At 40.3% G+C, this 21,889-nt stretch overlaps 1 protein-coding gene across 1 annotated transcript in view; it reads right to left on the bottom strand.

Moving 5' to 3' along the window:
- Positions 1–21,889, bottom strand: part of ATP2A3 (ATPase sarcoplasmic/endoplasmic reticulum Ca2+ transporting 3) — a 409,528-nt gene that overhangs the window by 159,040 nt on the left and 228,599 nt on the right. The gene's annotated exons all lie outside the window — the stretch shown is intronic.

Below are 21,889 nucleotides of genomic sequence, written 5' to 3' on the forward strand. Positions count from 1 at the left end.
GTTTATAATGCATATCTAATTTTCTATGATTGCAAATTTATATTATTTATCTCACGGAATGCACTTTATAGCAATTTTCATAAGGGTTGAAAGATATACATTTTAGTGCTTACAGTCCTTGTTAACATTTTTATTAAAACAGCGTGCCAAAAAAAAAAAAAAAAAAAAAAAGCCCTAAATACTCAAAAAAAAAAAAAAAACAACAACAAAATGTAGCACCTGACACATGCTGTCATTGCTACATTTTGCATGGGCATTGAGGCATCTGTTACCTCAGATTACTAAAGGGTTAAAGATCAGGTCTTTGTTAAGTCTCAAAAAAATTCATTAGTCATAAAATTATAAACATGCAGGTAACCTCTCCAGTTGCCCAAAAAAACACATATACACTGGGAACCATGTCCCTATGCCTTGAGTATTCTTTCATATTTCATAATTTAGAGAATCCCAAGCATGTTTGTCATGCCTTATACACATACAATAATTATCTATAAATGAGGAGGGAGGTTTGGGACTTTAAATGAAGCACACAGATATAAAGTGATGTAAAAAATCAATGTATAAAATGTTTATTGGTACATATACACATATTGAGTCATTTCAAAATACAATGAATAAATACTTAGTATTGCTTATTAATCGCACATATATATATATATACACACACACACACTAAGACATATCGCCACACCATCGTGTTGTGGGTGTTATGAGTTGACCTAGACTTGGCTGTCGAGATGCATTGATGGGTAATGGTTGTATAAACAAGTAATACATCAGATAGTGGTAATTGTGTAGCATCGAGAAGGGCTTTACGTGTTTCCTGGGTTCTTTCCACTCATCAGGAGCCGATACAGGGTAAATAAACTTGTACCTGCAATAAAGTATATTTGTAGTCTAGTATTAAATACAAAAAGGAGGGGAAGAAAAGTGAAAAGGGGGAGAAAAGCCTCCCCTGGTTACTCAACCATTATCCATCAATGCAACTTGACAGCGAAGTCTAGGTCAACTCATAACACCCACAACATGATGGTGTGGCGATATCTTTTAGTGTGTGTATATATATATATATATATATATATATATATATATATATATATATATATATATATATATATATATATATCTATATATATATATATATATATATATATATATATATATATATATATATATATATATATATATATATAGATGTACTATGTGCGATTAATAAGCAATACTATTTATTCATTGTATTTTGAAATGACTCAATATGTGTATATGTACCAATAAACATTTTATACATTGATTTTTTACATCACTTTATAGTTGTGTGCTTCATTTAAAGTCCCAAACCTCCCTCATTTATTTGCATCAGGGATGGAGGCATATGACCCTACCCAGTCATTGCCTCATTTAAAGTCCCACATATCCCCCCCTTTTTTTAATATAATTATTATCTAGTTCACAGTGTGATACAGTTAGACTGTTAATGTCATGAACTAACACAGAGGGTATGCATTTGTTCCATGAACCTATGCTACTGCTATTTTTAGGCAAATATTTAACAATTCAACAGGTCTGTAAATCCATGAATAAGATCTGTAATCCTGCCATTAGCATTCACCTTTATTTATACAGGGAACTCCCAGCAGTCAAACATTAACTGAGCTCGCTACTCCAACTTGAAGCTTGCAGATCTTTAATAATGTGTGCCCTACAGATTTAGGCTTTAGCTGACCAAAATAGCCAAGGAGGCATTTCAGAACCTAGGCAGCTTTTATTTGAGCCAAAGTATTATATGGTTATTATGCAAAACAGGCAGAACAGAGTATGCAGCGGCTAAAAACAGCTTGTGCACAAGTACTCACAGACCACACAAAGCAGTAAACAAAATGCCTTATGTAGAAGTTTAGTTGAAGCCATGTATACTGAACAGCAGGGTAACAACTCCATAATGGCAAGATATAGAACACACACATCCATACCCATGTCACTGTATTAGGGATGCACCGTAATGAAAATTCTGGGCCGAAACCGAAAATGCAGGATGCCCTTGGCCGAAAACCAAAAATGACTTTTTCCCCCAAATGATTATAAAATAGATAGAACAGGGGCATACACCAAAAACAGGCAGCAACGTACACCTGTCGCTGCCACCCTGTCACAGTAAATGTACTGTGACAGGTTGGCAAGTGGTTAATTTCATTACCAATGGTATTAGTATTATGTAGCAGGAGGGGGTTAATGTATTGCCACTGCTGGTCACTGATGAATTAGTGACCGACCAGTGGCAGTTAATTAACCCCTTTGTGCTGCATTAGTGCAACCAGTATCAGTGTTAATTAACACTGGTTGCACTAATGCAGCACAAAGGGGTTAATTAACTGCCACTGGTTGGTCACTAATGCATCAGTGACCAGCAGTGACAATACATTAACCCCCTCATGCTGCATAATACTAATACCATTGGTAAGCTCCCCTCAGCTCCCCCCCCTGCCTCAGCTTCCCCCCCCGCCTCAGCGTCCCTCCCCATCCCAAGGATGCGATCTCCTTACTCAGTCCGCTCCTCCGGTCACTGTCCATCCTTTGAAAAGTCCTGCCTCTGGCCGGCGGCCTGCCTCCCTGTTATGTCACTACTGCTACTACGATCTGTGCAATTGTGCATGAATGAATGAACTGACACACCGAGCGGGAGGGCGGCCGCTAATAGCTATAACTATGTGAGAGCTTCACTTCACTTCCCTGTCAGCGGGACTATGTGTGTGAATGAACTGACCTGACACCGGGCGGGAGGGCGGGCGAGCGGCCGCTAATAGCTATAACTATGTGAGCGCTTCACTTCCCTGTCAGAGGAGATACCCGCATGAAGGGAAGATAAGCGCTCACATAGTTATAGCCATTAGCGGCCGCTCCCCCGCCCTCCCGCCCGGTGTTAGGTCAGTTCATTCATTCACAGATCGTAGTAGGGACATCATTGAGAGGCGGGCAACCGGCCAGAGGCGGGACTTTTCAAACCTGCACTGCGCTCTCCTCCTTCCTCACGGCGGCCATTAATTTCTGCATTTTTAACCCATTTTCGGCTGAAATGGGATAGGCTCATTTTCGGCCGAAAATTTCAGTGGCCGAAATTTCGGTGCATCCCTACACTGTATGTCAAGCTATACATGTACATATTTATACAATATACAGTATCTCACAAAAGTGAGTACACCCCTCACATTTTTGTAAATTTATTTTCATGTGACAACACTGAAGAAATTACACTTTGCTACAATGTAAAGTAGTGAGTGTACAGCTTGCATAACAGTGTAAATTTGCTGTCCCCTCAAAATAACCCAACACACAGCCATTAATGTCTAACCTGCTAGCAACAAAAGAGAGTACACCCCCAAGTCAAAATGTCCAAATTGGGCCCAATTTGCCATTTTCCCTCTCCAGTGTCATGTGACTCAGTGTTACAAAGTCTCATGTGTGAATGGAGAGCAGGTGTGTTAAATTTGGTGTTATCGCTTTCACTCAAGAAGTTGAGTGCACGATGTCTTTGGGAAATAGACATGAGTGCTGCCAGCATTGCTGCAGATTTTGAAGGAGTGGGGGGGGGGGGGGGGGTCAGCTTGTCAGTGCTCAGACCATACGCCGCACACTGCATCAAATTGGTCTGCATGACTGTCGCCCCACAAGGTAGCCTCTTCTAAAGATGATGCACAAAAAAGCCTGCAGTTTGCTGACGACAAGCAGATTAAGAACATGGATTACTGGAACCATGTCCTGTGGTCTGATGAGGCCAAGATAAACTTATTTGGTTCAGATGGTGTCAAGCGTGTGCGGCGGTAATCAGATGAGGATTACAAAGACAAGTGTGTCTTGCCTACAGTCAAGCATGGTGGTGGGAGTGTCATGGTCTGGGGCTGCATGAGTGCTGCTGGCACTGGGGAGCTACAGTTCATTGAGAGAACCATGAATGCCAACATGTACTGTGACATACTGAAACAGAGCATGATCCCCTTCCTTTCAGAGACTGGGCCACAGGGCAGTATTCTAACATGTTAACGACCCCAAACACACCTCCAAGTTGACCACTGCCTTGCTAAAGAATCTGAGGGTAAAGGTGATGGACTGGTAAAGCATGTCTCCAGACCTAAACCCTATTGAGCATCTGTGGGGCATCCTCAAACGGAAGATGGAGGAGTGCAAGGTCTCTAACATCCACCAGCTCCATGATGTCTTTATGGAGGAGTGGAAGAAGACTTCAGTGGCAACCATTGAAGCTCTGGTGAACTCCATGCCCAAGAGGGTTAAGGCAGTGCTGGAAAAAAAATGGTGGCCACACAAAATATTGACATTCTGGGCACAATTTGGACATTTTAACTTAACTTAGGGGTGTACTCACTTTTGTTGCCAGCGGTTTAGACATTAATGGCTGTGTGTTGAGTTTTTTTGAGGGGGCAGCAAATATACACTGTTATACAAGCTGTACACTCACTACTTTACATTGTAGCAAACTGTCATTTCTTCAGTGCTGTCACATGAAAAGATAATAAAATATTTACAAAAATGTGAGGGGTGTACTCACTTTTGTGAGATACTGTACATGTCCATACAAATGATGGGCAAAAACAAGTGCAATTAGTTGGCGATTTATTTTTTTCTTGTCAACACTGCTCTCACTAGAGAGGAATTTGATGCTTTCCAATATCACCCTTCTTAGAAGAGGTTTAAACAAATGCTATAATCAATGCACATAACGGCTTATAGCAGCCACCTTTTTGGACTACCCTTATGTAGGTTGAATATCTGTCAGTTTCAGGCTAGTATAGCTTTATTTCCTGAGAATGGGTCTACAAATGACTCAGGTCCTTGCAGTCAATGTATACTTTTTCTTTAAGCAACTAAGAATCCACACCTTCTTTGGAATCTAGACACAAATATTTTTAAACTATTGATTGTAATAATCTGCCTAAAGATGCTCATCCATCAGCAGAAGTCTTTACTAATGTAGTCTAACAAAATGACACAACTGGCCAGGAAGGGGGGGTTCAAAATTCTCATATACATCATTCTTTGTGCTAGAACCCTTAAGGATCAAAAACCCTTTTAAGACAAAAAAATATTTCTAAAGGCAGACGTAGAAGCCTGAGTAATTTAGAATTCCTCCACTAACAAAGGCCCTGGATGAAATAGTATTTGATAAAAATCAGTTGTATGACTATCTAAAGAGCTAAATACTCCTATCTGTACTATGTTCACTCAAATTCTTACTAGCAAAAGATATCCCCTCAAAGGCCATGAAGCCTACATTTGCTTACTACCCAAAAAGGGTAAATTTGCCTTATAAGCCAGCTCATTCAGGACTATGTCTTTGCTCAATCAGATGAGAAAATGCTGTCTAAATTGATGGCTGATAGATTGGCAACATTGCTCCCGAAATAGATTTCTCTGTGACAGAGAAGATTTGTAATAGGCAGGTCAGCTGAGACAAATATAGGAAAGCGAATAGTGGTGTTGGAACTATTCCATCTTTGGGATCCCTCACTGCATTCCAAGACACTATTAGCCCCGGACGCGGATAAGGCCCTTGATAACGTGAATAGAGGACTATGGCATATGATGCTATGTATGAGATTCCAGGGACAATACCTTTGCTTTTTACAAACTACATATTCAAACCCATCGGCCAAAATATAGTCATCAGATCATTGTCTACCTCGTTAAAACTTTAAAAGGGGACACGTTGGGGTAGTCCCTTTTACCCTCTTCTATTTACATTAGGGTTGCCCCTTGTACCCTCTTCTATTGCATCTGGCCCACTTACTAAAAACCCCAACTTTATTGCAGGAGACATGAAATCAAAATGACCTTCGCATATGATATAGTATTACTTAATACCGTTTGACCCTAAATCTCAAGTTCCTAAAATGCCATTTCTAGCTAAACCCCCCACGCCAACCCCCCGGAACAGATCTGAACTGGGCAAGATGTGGCATGAAAATTCATCATTATATAAAATGCATTGAAATCCTAATATCTAAAAACCTACACGATCTGTAAATCCTAAACTATCTCTCCTAATCATTAAGATAATATCTGACTTACTGAATAATTATAATTCTCCACTTACGAAGACTCAAAGACATTCACTGAATAAACTCAGCATTCTACTCCTTTAAATGAAGGAGACCTAGAATTGCTCTGAAAAAAATTACAAATGCCTATAAAGATCACTAGGCGCCAACCTTGGTCTATACAACTTGAGCAGCTAAATACAGCATGCCAGAGACTGGGTCAATAATACTTTGTATTATACCGCTACAACTATTGAGTCAAAGACAGTAGAACCATTATGCCACTACCTTCTCACCTGTTTCACCTCAGGGGACACAGACCCTTGGACTAGCCACCCAAGCAAATTCTGACACATGTATGTAAAAATATAATATGTGAAAAAAATCACTGTGCTCAGGCTGCTCAGACAGACAAAAAAAATATATATAGATGCACTATAAGTTCATGATCCCAAACTCACACTGTTCATATAAGAAAAAAGTGCAGCGCTATAAACTGATAATGATAAACTGTATAAATATCAAACATAAAAAAATGCCAAGCTACGACTTTAGCCTTGATTCCGGTTTACCTTTTTACTGTGAGTGTGCATTATTAACATCCTTTAATAAAGCTGCTTTACGGGTTAAGACTATGGATTTATTTTTCTTCTTTTACCTTTGAGTATTGTGGCTGCACATCCCCATTGGTCTTGCGGAGGAGTTATACCTGCTGGAGGGAGGCTATTAAACCTTTCATGCGCTGAATGAGCATTTGTAAATTACAGTGATCATTGAGATCTGGTAAGGAGCTACAGTGTGAATCTTTGGATTGGGTGCACGATGCATGAATTCGGTATCATCGCAGAGGTTTATTAAAGAGGAAGTAGACTTCCATCACTAAATTGTACCTATAGGTATGCCTATAAGGCTTACCTATAAAGGTAGTGTAACTATTTCCTAAATGTGCACCGTTTAGGTGATATTGACTGTACATGCAGCCAGTGACCTCACTGGTGCATGCACTCTAAAGGAACGGCCACCCGTGCCGTTCCTTCAGAGCCCTGTGCCGTGACCGGCAGCTCCCACGTGCATGCGTCTGTGAACCCAGAAGCGAAACGGGTGAAGATGGAAACGGCCTCCATCGATATCGCATCGCTGGAAGGCTTCATATCAGGTAAGTTTCACGTAATGTGTTAGTATGTGATGCATAGTAGCACATTATGCCTTTACTTTGCAGGTAAGAAAAAAAAAAAACCCTAGTGGTTCCAAACCGCTTTAAGCACCTGGGAGTGGGTAATCTTTGAAGATTACCCTTTCCACATTTTGTCACAGACTTCACAGGATCAATATATGTGACATTCAAGAGGACTAATTTTACATATCACATGTAAAAATCAGCATTTATTTAAATCCAGATAATTACATTACATTATATATTTTCTGAAAGGCAAATGTCAGTTATTGCCATTTTTGATGTCACATGATAATTGTGCAGCGGATTTCCAAACTGAAAAAAAAAAAAAATAGTTTATATACAAACTGCATAACTTCATCTTTTACAAAAAAAAAATTGTAGAGTAAACAAATACCCAACATGTCATGCTTTAAAATTGCATATGTCCGTGGAATGGCAACAAACTTCAAAATCCTTTACAGGTTATTATTTTAGAATTACACAGGAGGTCTGGTGCTGGAACTATTGCTTTCTCCATGACGTTTGTCGTGATACCTTTTGTGTGGAGCGATCACCGTTCATACATGTGTGGGGAACTTATGCAAGTACTACCCCATGCACCTTCAGCCCCCATCAGCTCCTCTCAAAGTTTGACAGGCTGCCGTCAGCAGGCTTAACAGTGAAGTGCACCTGTGTCCTCTGCCAGAAGCATTTACATTTGTGAAATTCTTAATGCATGCTGTGTGAATGGGAACACAAAGTGGGGTTTTCACAAATTTGAATGCAAAAGTGGAAACATAATTTAAGGCCTCATGCACACAGGAAGTCTTTGCTCCAGGGGAGGAAAGCACAGCTTAAAAGGGTTAGCTCACCTTTACCAAAAAAATTGGCTATGCGATAAGGAGCATCTGTAGTTAAAAACAAACTGTGCAGCTTTGACTAACATTGAATAATGCCCTTGGTATAGGTATACACCATTTACGTACCTCCTGAAGCCCGGCTCAAATACTCCCAGGACATTGCTAAGTGAGGTCTAGTTGTTATTGCTCACTTACTTCATCACAGGAGCGAGCTCTCTAACCCTGAGCACTGAGCTACTGCATCGGGGGAGAGAAAGAGAAAGTGAGGGAGCAGCGTTTTGCAAACGCATTTAGGCGCTCCAAGAATTTGGGTGTTTATTCATTCCATTGGCCAGATTATTATTTTTTTTTCTGGCTATTGGAATGAATGCTCAAGCGCTATACGTTCTTAGAGTTTTAGCACATTTACATGAGTCTAGCATTTTTTCTACTAAAACACTCTTCTCCTGAGTGTCCAAGTGATAGGTTATTTTTTTCTGCCCATAAAAGCTCCTGCCTCTAAACGACTGTGTGTGCAAGGTCACACAGACTAACAGAGGTGTTTAGAGGAAAAAAGCCTCTAACAGCCTAATTTTTAACACCCAGTGTGCATAAGGTTTAAGACTTGTATAATGAGACGTAGCATTTAAAAACACAACTGTTACGCAGCACTGCAAACAAAGAAAAGGTGCCCAAGCGTGTAATGAACAAATAGGACTTCCACCACGCTCATAAACGATTACAAACTATACATTCAACAAAGGTATTTTAAAAATTAACATGCTGATGGTAATATTCCCATGAACATATACTTAGTTGTAGTGTAGAACTACCCTTTAAATGTGAAAATGCATATATAAAAATAGTGAATGAAATCCATTGTATAGGCAGTGCAGGAGTTTTTGTTTACATAGAATATTTCCTTCAAACCAATCTTTTATAGGTGATTCTAAAATGACTGCAAAGACTATACACTCCATTTAAAGTGTAGTTTAACTCAAGGTACTTTTCAGTATTTTGGGATCATGCCTTTTTTTTTTTTTTTTTTTTTGTAGACAAATAACTTTTTGCAAATCTTTTGCAAAGTTTCTTTCCTAGAGAGCCTGGTAACAGTACTTACTATTGCAGGCTAACAATGTTAATCGAATCTCTTGCAAAAAAAGTGTTACCAGCCTCCCATGCAAGCTGTCTCCATAATGCGCAAAAGAAATATAAAAAAAGAATTGCGAATTAAAACTGTAGAGTTAGACATGATGCCAAACATACTGAAAACAGATTTTGGTTTTGCATACACCAAGTATACAGTTGCTAGAAACAAACTCACTTGATCGGAAAAAGACATTTCAATTGCTAAAACTACTCGACTGCTAAAAGACAATAGATTAGATACTACATTGAGCGCTCTGATGACCCATCATTACCTTCTCTACTGCCAATTCCTCCACGGCCCTGCAAACTGACAAAGATGAACTAAAAGGAATTATTTGATCACAAAATTATGGACGCTGCGGTAAGGATGATCTTGGTCATGTGTATACATTCCACATTTTTTAGATATCGAGGAAGATGTTCCCTCCCTCTATGGTCAGGGTGCTATCAGGCAGGGCGCTGTAAGAGGCAGGGATGTTTCAGCAGCTGCTAACTGCAAAAAGTGGGCTCCAGCAATGAGGAGTGGCTGGATGCTGAGGTGGCAGACCATCCATGAGTGCCCCAGCCTGGAAGTGAGAGGCAGAACAGCAATAAGAGGGAATTTTAAGCAGGGGCCGCTTACAGAGGACAGGTACAGGCCACTGCTTTCTCCAGAGCCCTGAAGTGTGAGCCTCTTTAATGTATTCGCTGTGCTCCGCAGCCTTTTCCTGCAGAATATCAGCTGTGGTAAAAATCCCAGACATTTGGATACTACATGCATGAGAAAACATGAGTCTTCTGCACAGAGTTCAGTGGGAGCAGCAACTAAATGAGACAAGTCAGCAGCAAACCGCCCACATTATACCTCCTCATTCCATGCTTTACTCTAACCCCAACCACAACGATCTGTTGCATCTACACCAACATCTGTGTCCTCTAATTACAGGAAGGGATATATCCCAAGGGGTTTCAGAAGCTTAGCAGAAGCTCAAGGGGGGGAAGAGGGTAATGGGTACCCGCTGAGGCTTGAACCTGTAAAGAATTCTTCTACGGCCACTTCTGCAGCATCCTTCCCAAGGTAGGTGCCTCTTTTATAGCTGCTGGAAGAAAAAGAAAAAAAAAAAAAAAGTGTCCCCAAATTACCCTTGCGACCAGCAAACCTGCAGCTGCTCCCATTGCAGCTTGTGGAAAAAAAAAAAACCCCTTCTGAGAGTTTGTGACCTGTGCTACACCACACTAAAAAATGTTTTTTTTTTTTTTTTGTCAACGATGACAACACACACACCTTGTTGTGTTTTCATCTTTTGGTCCGTTCAAGCAGCTTACATACTATCCTGCCTCTGCTTTATTTGATATACTACTCTGTTATTTTTTTGAAAACTGTCTTTTTATTTAAGAAAATTGTAAGAAACATAGAAGGAAAAATCCACAATATATATCAGGCGGAAAAGAATGCAGTTATTCAACGAGTGCGTGTTCCAAATTGTCTTGCATAACTCAGCTCAAAAACAACAAACATAAGGGCATTATAGCCAACATCATATAGTGACCTATTTTGTAAAAACAGTAAAATATATTTATACAGAGCGTGAGCATATTCAGAAATGTAGTCTAGTCTGTGTGGCTAACGTGTGTGCTGGCCTCAGCCTTGCCCCACTCCACAAGCCTTGTCCTCTGATATGTTTGCACCACCCACCGAGGCTTAGTCAGAGGTTTTTTTAAAAAAAAGGCCTGTGAACAAAATATTTGCAGCCAGCAACATCTTGGAAATATGCCCTGCGAAAAAAACACGAGACAAATATCACTGTAGTGCATGTGGACAGACTGTAGCTGGTAGAGGCATACCCAAACCTCAAAGTTACCGCTATAATTTGTGAACAGATATCAATGCATTAATTTGACCTGACCTCTGTTTAATGCTACAGAATATCAGCAGCCAAACAGAAAATTCTTGTTAAAACACAGGACTTTGTCTTCCATAGTTCTTTTGGGCTGTTTCTTTTTGTTTATAACAAAAAAAAAAAAAAAAACTGAAGGAATGCAAGAAACGAGAACAGGAAAAGGGACGAGAACAGGGTTCACTTGCTCAATACTGCCACGGTTTGCATTCCCAAAAGGTGGAAAAGTATAGACCCACCATCCATTGGTCAATGGATAGCACTGATAAATAGGATTATCGATGTGGAATATTTCACAGCAGCTAAGAAAAGCAAGGAATAATCCTGTAAAATGGGGTATTACTGATACAATTTCTAATACTCACAGGACTGGGCCTTATACCTAACCATCCTGGTCATGCTCCCCCCAAGTAGAGGCCATACAGTGTAGGCCTCTGGACTTTTCAGTGGTCTCCAGTCTCTTTCCTCTTTTTTTTCCTCCCCCCCCCCCATACACCACATAACCCCACTGTCCCATCCCATCTTCCCTTTCTCCCTCGGACTCGAATGCCATGAGATTAATGTGTAGTTTACCTCTTTTTGGCAGGCCATAAATGAAAATAAAGGGGATTTATCTACCCAAGAAAGAAGATACACCAACAGAATGGTCTGTAACAAAGCCTTTAAACCTAAATGTTTAGGTTCTAAAATAGCTCATGCAGGCCTTTGGTGACTTAGGCCCCTTTCACACTTGTGCGACTTGGGACTGCAAAGTCGCATGACAAGTCGGACTCCATGATTTCCAATGAGTACCGTTCATATCTGTGCGACTTCACGTCGGAACGACTTCAAAGTAGTCCCTACAGTACTTTGGTCTGACTTTGATGCGTTTTGCAGTCCATAGGCATTGCTTCAAGTCCAGTCAAAATTGCAGGGAAAAAAAATTGCAGCAAAATCGCTGTAAAATTGTGCAACCTTTAGCTCGCACAAGTGTGAAAGGGGCCTTAACCACTTGCTGACTAGCCGCTTATATACAGCGGCAAGTTCCCGCGAATCACAGAATTGTCACTTTTTTTTTTGTTTATAGCGCAAAAAAAAAAAAAAAAATTGCACAGGTGATCAAATACCACCAAAAAAAAAAAGCTCTATTTGTGGGGAAAAAAAAGGACATTTTATTTATTAAAAGGATATTTTATTTAGGTACAGCATTGCACAAAAATCGTAATTGTCCTTTAAAGTAACGCAGTGCCGAATCGCAAAAAATGGCCTGGTCATTAAGGGGGAAAATAATCCGGTCCAGAAGTGGTTAACCACTTAAGCCCCGGAAGATTTTACCCCCATTCCGACCAGGGGGTATTTTGCGATTCGGCACTGCGTGACTTTAACGGACAATTGCGCGGTCGTGCGACGCTGTACCTAAACGAATTTGGCGTCCTTTTTTCCCACAAACAGAGCTTTCTTTTGGTGGTATTTGATCACCTGTATGATTTTTTGATCACGCGCTATAAACAAAAAAAGAGCGTCAATTTTGCAAAAATAGCAATATTTTTCACATTTTTTATATGAAATTCCCCCCAAAAAAAATGTAAAAATCAAAATTTTTTAACATTTTCGGCCAATTTGTTTTATGCTACCTATGTTTGGTAAAAAAAAAAAAATCGCAAAAAGCGTATTTTGATTGGTTTGCGCAAAAGTTATCGCGTTTACTAACAAAGGGAAAGATTTTTGTAATTTTTGTTGTTTTTTTTTTTAACGCGTAATGGCGGCGATCTGCGATTTTTTTTGCGGTACTGCGACATTGCGGCGGACAGATCGGACCCTTGACTGACATTTTTGACACTTTTGGGGTTACCAGTGACATTTCTACAGTAATCAGTGCTATATATATGCACTGTTACTGTAAAAATACACTGGTAGTGAAGGGGTTAACTTTATTTGGGAGGGAGGGGCTGTGTGTGTCCCTAGGGGCGTTCTTTCTACTGTGATTGGCTGTGGCTTGAGCTGTAAGGACACTGATCAACGGATCTACATAGTAGATCCATGTGATCAGTGTCTTTACAGCGAGGAGAATGACAGGCAGCTTGTTTACACAAGCTGCCTGACATTCTCCCTCTCCCCCGCCGATCGCCGAGTGGCCGGCGGACATCGGGTCCGCTGGTCACAGGCGCGGGGGGGTCCGTGACCACGCGGGAGCGCGCCTCCGGGGGCGCGCGCTCGCTCCCTAGACCCTCACAAGCAAGCAACGTAGCCCTATGTTAGTTTGCCTGTGAGGGGCTGACCGCCGACGTAGATAGTCGTGCGGCGGTCGGCAAGTGGTTAAAGGGTAACTACTTTCTTGGGGGGAAAAACGTAGCATATACAATTGCAATACAAGCCATACTGTGATTTAACGTTGTTTAAAAATCTGCCATACTGTAATTTACTATAAAATATAGAAAATTGAATTTCCTGCTTGTGTTAATGGCTTATTTTCCCATAAGTCTGAACTAAGACAAATCAGATTTTGGGCATCCTATGCAACAAAAATTTCAGTTTCGGGGAGATACTCCCAAAGGGTGGTGCTATCCATTGACCAACTGCCAGTGGGTCTGTACTTTTCTAGATTTGCTTTGCTTCTAGTTGAAAAAAACCCAACACACTGATTCAAATTACAACCCTTGATCATCTTCCTAACCCTGTTTAGCGCAATCGACCTCTCAAATCTCTAGGTCATCTGAAAATGATGTTAGGTTTAGTAGGTAGGATCACCCCTAAGACAGTATCTTGCCTCAAGATGTACCAATTCCTGCCAAGAATGTACTGAATCTCAAAAGCCCTATTGTTATATTTCATACAGAAATGTACTTGCTTCCCAACTCTTTTGCAATCCATGTAGAAGCGTTTACTGTATCATCATACAGTGCCAGCTACTACCGTAGTAAAGTCCTCTGAACTAGCTGGTCTTCAGCTCAGTCAATACAAAGGAAGCAGTGGAGGCAAAGGGCTGCATGGCAAGGAGGGATGTGGATATTTCTTCTGGCAGTGTTTAAAGGAGGCAGGGGTTGTGTGCTATCATTCAGAAGTCTGTCGGCTAACATCAGCATGGTTGGATATTGGTGGTGGAAGGGGTAGGCCAGCTATCCAATCACAATACTCCGCAAACACAGCACAAATGTTAACAGGGACAAGTGCCCTGGTGGTTTTAACAAGCATTTTTAACTTCTGGGGAGACTTTAATGCCCTTCTGGTCGTGAGAATTATGATGTATTATGTATGGATTTGTTGTAATCCTTGTCAATTAGGGAGATTTCATAGCCCTTCTTAATGGTTTCTTTCCCTTAAGACTATTCTTTGTTCCTTGAAATCTGCTTTCCTTGTGTACATCTGCTGCAACCTGAAAAACTGCCCAAAGGGGACATTTGTTACTCCTTGCCTGCAGGTTAAGAGTTACCCACTGTGGATTTGTATTTTCGTTCTTGAATAGATGTTTTATTCAGAATCCACACAATTCAAGATCTAAGAGTTCTAAATTTGTGTCATCTATCAGACGTGTAAACATGATCCCAGGACGATTCTTTAGGTCCTGGTCTATAAAGCCTTCTACGGCTGAATCAAGGCTGTCCCAGATATTCAAAATGTGGTCTATAAACCTGGAGTATAGGACCAGGTTGGCCCCATATGGGTTACTATTCCAGATGTAGAAATCTTCCCAACAACCCAGAAATAAATTGGCATAACTGGGGGTGAACCTGGCCCCCATAGTTGTGCCTCTGGCTTGTCTGCAGAATTTACCCAAAAGCACAAAATGATTATGACAATGTTAATGAGATAAGCGTAGAATCGTAATTGTGGCAATAAACATGGCATATTTACAATGCTGTGTGGTTTAGACTTTTTCTGAACAATATGGACTAGGGTATTATATGCACACAGAAGTTGAGTTTTCAGATCTTTGTTTACAAACAAAATGTTAGATTACTAAAACTATTGTGTAGGGCACAAAACAGTCATAAAAAAGGGACATCTGATTTTTAGCAGTTTTGCATAATTTGCAACATTTGCTTTTTTCCTTTTGCTCAAAAGAAAATGATGAATGGAATAATGAGAATGAAAATGGAAACTATTTCATAATTATCACCCTGGCTTTCAGGTCGCTTACATGATTTATAACAAGGATTACTGTGGATTTAATGCCCAAGCTTAACCCAGAAGCTCAAAAGGTCATTTTTATCTTTAAGCCTGTTAAGGAATAGCAGTTACAGCAAATAAACCAGAGACAGGCATGACTGATGCTTTGATGTAATACGTAGTCATTGTTCATTTTACAAAATCCACCACAGCGTAAAGAAATTAAGAATACCACAGGTACAGTGAAGACAAACTGAAAGCAGGAATTCTCAGGTAACTGCACATACCTTACAACAGGGATGACAAATTTGCTTTGAAGCTAAAAGCCAGCTAAAAATGTTAGGAACCAGTTTTTTAACTAACAAATCTTACGGGTGGAACACGCAACATGTTTTCGAGGGTGAACTTCTTTAACCCTTTCTCTGACAGAGCCGTTTTTTGCACACGTTTAATAAAATCATTTTAGGCCTGAAGATGACATAAAACCCCAAAACATGATATTTTCTGGAAGTAGACACCCTATACCTAGAGAATAAAATTGTGGTAGTTCCAATTTTTTTTTATGTCACACGATATTACTGCAAAGCTCTAGGAAGCAAAACAATTTTATTTAAAAAAACAACAAAAACAACAAATTAAAAGTTAATTTTAGGGGGAACGAAAACGAATCAAATTACCCAAATTTTTGGTAAAATAAAAGCAGAGTTTGCACGGAGTAAATAGATACCCAACATGCCAGTCCCCTATATTTACATATACATAGGTGACACTTTAAAAGACCCCCTTAAAGGAGGTTGTAAACCCTCTCTTGGAAGTTGTACCTATAGGTAAGCCTTTAATAAGACTTACAGTGGGTACGGAAAGTATTCAGACCCCCTTAAATTTTTCACTCTTTGTTATATTGCAGCCATTTGCTAAAATCATTTAAGTTCATTCTTCTTCCTCATGAATGTACACATAGCACCCCATACTGACAGAAAAACACAGAATTGTTGACATTGTTGCAGATTTATTAAAAAAGAAAAACTGAAATATCACATGGTCCTAAGTATTCAGACCCTTTGCTCAGTATTTAGTAGAAACATATAGAAACATAGAAACATAGAATGTGTCGGCAGATAAGAACCATTTGGCCCATCTAGTCTGCCCAATATATCTGAATCCTATGAATAGTCCCTGGCCCTATCTTGTATGAAGGATAGCCTTATGCCTATCCCATGCATGCTTAAACTCCTTCACTGTATTTGCAGCTACCACTTCTGCAGGAAGGTTATTCCATGCATCCACTACTCTCTCAGTAAAGTAATACTTCCTCATATTACTTTTAAACCTTTGCCCCTCTAATTTAAAACTGTGTCCTCTTGTGGTAGTTTTTCTTCTTTTAAATATGCTCTCCTCCTTTACCGAGTTGATTCCCTTTATGTATTTAAATGTTTCTATCATATCCCCTCTGTCTCTTCTTTCTTCCAAGCTATACATGTTAAGGTCCTTTATCCTTTCCTGGTAAGTTTTTTCCTGCAATCCATGTACTAGTTTAGTAGCTCTTCTTTGAACTCTCTCTAGAGTATCTATATCCTTCTGGAGATATGGCCTCCAGTACTGCGCACAATACTCCAAGTGAGGTCTCACCAGTGTTCTGTACAGCGGCATAAGCACTTCTCTCTTTCTACTGCTTATACCTCTCCCTATACATCCAAGCATTCTGCTGGCATTTCGTGCTGCTCTATTACATTGTCTTCCCACCTTTAAGTCTTCTGAAATAATTACTCCTAAATCCCTTTCCTCAGATACTGAGGTCAGGACTGTGTCAAATATTCTATATTCTGCCCTTGGGTTTTTACGCCCCAGGTGCATTATCTTGCACTTATCCACATTAAATTTCAGTTGCCAGAGTTCTGACCATTCTTCTAGTTTTCCTAAATCCTTTTCCATTTGGCGTTTCCCTCCAGGAACATCAACCCTGTTACATATCTTTGTGTCATCAGCAAAAAGACAAACCTTACCATCGAGGCCCTTTGCAATATCACTTATGAAGATATTAAACAAAATTGGTCCCAGTACAGATCCCTGAGGTACCCCACTGGTAACATGACCTTGTTCTGAATGTTCTCCATTGACTACAACCCTCTGTTGTCTGTCACTCAGCCACTGCCTAATCCACTCAACAATATGGGAGTCCATGCTCAATGACTGCAGTTTATTGATAAGTCTTCTATGTGGGACAGTGTCAAAAGCCTTACTAAAATCTAGATATGCAATGTCTACTGCACCTCCACCGTCTATTATTTTAGTCACCCAGTCAAAAAAATCTATAAGATTTGTTTGACATGATCTCCCTGAAGTAAACCCATGTTGTTTTTCATCTTGCAATCCATGGGATTTAAGATGTTCCACAATCCTATCCTTTAATAGGGTTTCCATTAATTTGCCTACTATTGATGTCAGACTCACTGGTCTATAGTTGCTCGATTCCTCCCTACTACCTTTCTTGTGAATGGGCACGACATTTGCCAATTTCCAGTCTTCCGGGACGACTCCTGTTACTAATGATTGGTTAAATAGATCTGTTAATGGTTTTGCCAGCTCACCACTAAGCTCTTTTAATAATCTTGGGTGTATCTCATCGGGACCCTGTGACTTATTTGTCTTCACTTTAGACAGCAATCTTAGAATGTCTTCCTCTGTAAAGACACATGCATCAAATGATTCATTAGTCATCCTTTCAAGTGGAGGTCCTTCTCCTTCTTTTTCTTCTGTAAAAACTGAACAGAAGTATTCATTAAGGCAGTCAGCTAGCCCTTTATTTTCTTCTACATACCTTCCGTCCTTTGTTTTTAATTTAGTTATTCCTTGTTTTAATTTCCTTTTTTCATTTATATATCTGAAGAATGTCTTATCCCCCTTTTTCATAGACTGAGCTAGTTTTTCTTCTGCCTGCGCTTTAGAAGTTCTTATAACTTGCTTGGCCTCTTTCTGCCTAATCTTGTAGATTTCCTTATCTTCATTGCTCTGGGTTTTTTTATAATTACAAAATGCTAGCTTTTTATTTTTAATGATTTGGGCCACTTCTGCTGAGTACCACAGTGGTCTCTTCCTTTTTTTGCTTTTACTGACAAGTCTAATGCAATTTTCTGTTGCCTTCAATAATGCACCTTTTAAGTAGTCCCATTTCTCCTGGACTCCATGTAATCCGTTCCAGTCTGATAAGGACTCATTTATGACTAATTTCATTTTTGAAAAGTCTGTTTTTCTAAAATCTAAAACTTTTGTTTTAGATTTTAGAAAAACAGACTTTTCAAAAATGAAATTAGTCATAAATGAGTCCTTATCAGACTGGAACGGAGAAGCCCCCTTTTGATCTAATACAGCCAGGAGTCTTTTTGGGAAAGATGCAACAAGTCTTTCACACCTGGATTTGGGGATCCTCTGCCATTCCTCCTTGCAGATCCTCTCCAGTTCTGTCAGGTTGGATGGTAAACGTTGGTGGACAGCCATTTTTAGGTCTCTCCAGAGATGCTCAATTGGGTTTAAGTCAGGGCTTTGGCTGGGCCATTCAAGAACAGTCACGGAGTTGTTGTGAAGCCACTCCTTCGTTATTTTAGCTGTGTGCTTAGGGTCATTGTCTTGTTAGAAGGTAAACCTTCGGCCCAGTCTGAGGTCCAGAGCACTCTGGAGAAGGTTTTTGTCCAGGATATCCCTGTACTTCGCCGCATTCATCTTTCCCTCGATTGCAACCAGTCGTCCTGTCCCTGCAGCTGAAAAACACCCCCACAGCATGATGCTGCCACCACCATGCTTCACTGTTGGGACTGTATTGGACAGGTGATGAGCAGTGCCTGGTTTTCTCCACACATACCGCTTAGAATTAAGGCCAAAAAGTTCTATTTTGGTCTCATCAGACCAGAGAATCTTATTTCTCACCATCTTGGAGTCCTTCAGGTGTTTTTTAGCAAACTCCATGCGGGCTTTCATGTGTCTTACACTGAGGAGAGACTTCCGTCGGGCCACTCTGCCATAAAGCCCCGACTGGTGGAGGGGTGCAGTGATGGTTGACTTTCTACAACTTTCTCCCATCTTCTGACTGCATCTCTGGAGCTCAGCCACAGTGATCTTTGGGTTCTTCTTTACCTCTCTCACCAAGGCTCTTCTCCCCCGATAGCTCAGTTTGGCCGGACGGCCAGCTCTAGGAAGGGTTCTGGTCGTCCCAAACGTCTTCCATTTGAGGATTATGGAGGCCACTGTGCTCTTAGGAACCTTAAGTGCAGCAGAAATCTTTTTGTAACCTTGGCCAGATTTGTGTCTTGCCACAATTCTGTCTCTGAGCTCTTCAGGCAGTTCCTTTGACCTAATGATTCTCATTTGTTCTGACATGCATTGTGATCTGGAAGGTCTTATATAGACAGGTGTGTGGCTTTCCAAATCAAGTCCAATCAGTATAATCAAACACAGCTGGACTCAAATGAAGGTGTAGAACCATCTCAAGGATGATCAGAAGAAATGGAAAGCACCTGAGTTAAATATATGAGTGTCACAGCAAAGGGTCTGAATACTTAGGACCATGTGATATTTCAGTTTTTCTTTTTTAATAAATCTGCAACAATGTCAACAATTCTGTGTTTTTCTGTCAGTATGGGGTGCTGTGTGTACATTCATGAGGAAGAAGAATGAACTTAAATGATTTTAGCAAATGGCTGCAATATAACAAAGAGTGAAAAATTTAAGGGGGTCTGAATACGTTCCGTACCCACTGTACCTATAGGTACTGTAAATATCTCCTAAACTTGCACTGTTTAGGAGATATTTACTTTTAATGCAGCCGATTACATCATCGGCGCATGCGCTCTGAAGGAGCCCTCTGCCGTGAACGGCGGCTCCCGCGCGCATGTGCGGGAGTGATGTAATCGCGCCTCCGGCCAATCAGAACATGTCAGCCGTCCTGTCGCTGTGCGGGCGGCACTGCGGGGGGCTTCCTTCTAAGGTAAGTATTTCATAATGCATACTATGGCTCATTATGCCTTTGTCTTACTGTTTTTTTCTCATTTTTTTGTGTTGGGTTTACTTCCTCTTTAAGTCATCGGTTTAGCGTTACGAAAGAGGCCTAGTGTTAGAATTATTGCTTGCATGTCACCTGCGTGGCAATATTTAACGTGTATCGCAGCAGATGTTTTCAGGTGTAAGTGCGTATATGTTGGGGTGGGAATTGTATGTGCTTGGGTGTAATTTTTTTTACAATTACATTTTTTTCAATAACTTTTTTTTCCTCATCACATGGGGGACAGGTTCTCGTTAATGAGACATCCAGGGTCTAAAAGACCCCATGTGCAGGGTGTGGGGAGTATTCAGGTGGCAGCTCAGGCACCAGGTCGAAACTTCTGTCGCAATGGCGACATGGCACCTGGGGTTTGTGGAGCCCTGCCTTACAATATAATTCCTAAATACAGCATATACGACTGCTACACAAGCCATATTGTTATTAAATATAAGTGGCTCTGCCAGGGCAATTTGGCTTTGTTTTCTATATGATATATATATATATATATATATATATATATATATATATATATATATATATATATATATATATATATATATATATATTTGTGCTGTTATAGGATTTTCATTATGTTTCTAGCTGGTGAGCTGCACCAGGCCTTGTTGGCGGTGGGGTGCTAGACCAACTGTTCTCTTCAAGTGTATTTTTTTGTACATTCTATTTTGAAACTAATAAAAAAAATTTGAAGAAAAAAAAAAAAAACACAAACTGGCAGGACACTCTGGTTAAAGGTGATGAAACAGAATATGCAGAACTCCAATAAAGTATAAATAGAAGGCAAATGTTAAAAAAAAAAAAAAATAAAGAAATCTACATTCCCATTTAGGCTGAAAAGGCACTTCGAAGTAGAGAAGAGCATCGTCCCAAGGGGATGTCAGAGCTATCTCTCCCCATAAACTGTTGTAAGAGGTACAGCAGCTACAGGCAAGAATGCACAATGACCTGCTCCAGATGGAAAAACCACCAGTATCCTCACTGCTGAGAGGCAGCCAGATCAGAATCTACTTCCAGTGTCCACAGACTAAGAAACAGCTTACCTGGAAGTAGACTCTGAGCTGAATGCTTTAAAGCTCTCATTATAGCAAGAATCCAGAAAGCACCTAACAGGGTTGCAGTGAATGTATTTTCCAAAGCTTGCGCTGTGTAAATTATTTCTCTCCTTCCTCTCACCAATCACATTCAATACATGTTTGAACCTGGTTGGGGACTATAAAAAACATATTAGTTTGTACATTTTCCATCAGCCTTCCTGTATGTAAGAGACAGCAAGGAGCCAGCAGTAGGCACATTTAAAACCTAGTACACACAGGTGTTTTTTTTTTGTGTTTTGAACGAAAAAAAGGAGTTCACTGTACTAACTATGCAATGTAAGTACAGCGATCCACCATCTGAGCTTTTGTGTTCTGACAGGGGGACTGCCCTACCGCTAGAACACACCGGTCAGAGTGCTGATATGGAGCAAGTCACCGATTGTCAGCCGATTTCAGTTGAACTGACCAATACTCGGCCCGTGTGTACCAGTCTTTAGGCATCCTGATTGTCAAGCAAAGGTTCTCGGATCATCGGATTAAAGACAGAGGGAAATAGAGTGCAATAGTAAACTACTGCAATTCAACTCGCCTGTATGCATCCCTAGGATTATTTATTAAAGGATAAATTCACCTTTAATATCAGTGTGTCTG

This window comes from Pelophylax lessonae, assembly GCF_965119305.1.
Source record: "Pelophylax lessonae genome assembly, chromosome: 2".
In the NCBI taxonomy this organism is placed as follows: domain Eukaryota; kingdom Metazoa; phylum Chordata; class Amphibia; order Anura; family Ranidae; genus Pelophylax; species Pelophylax lessonae.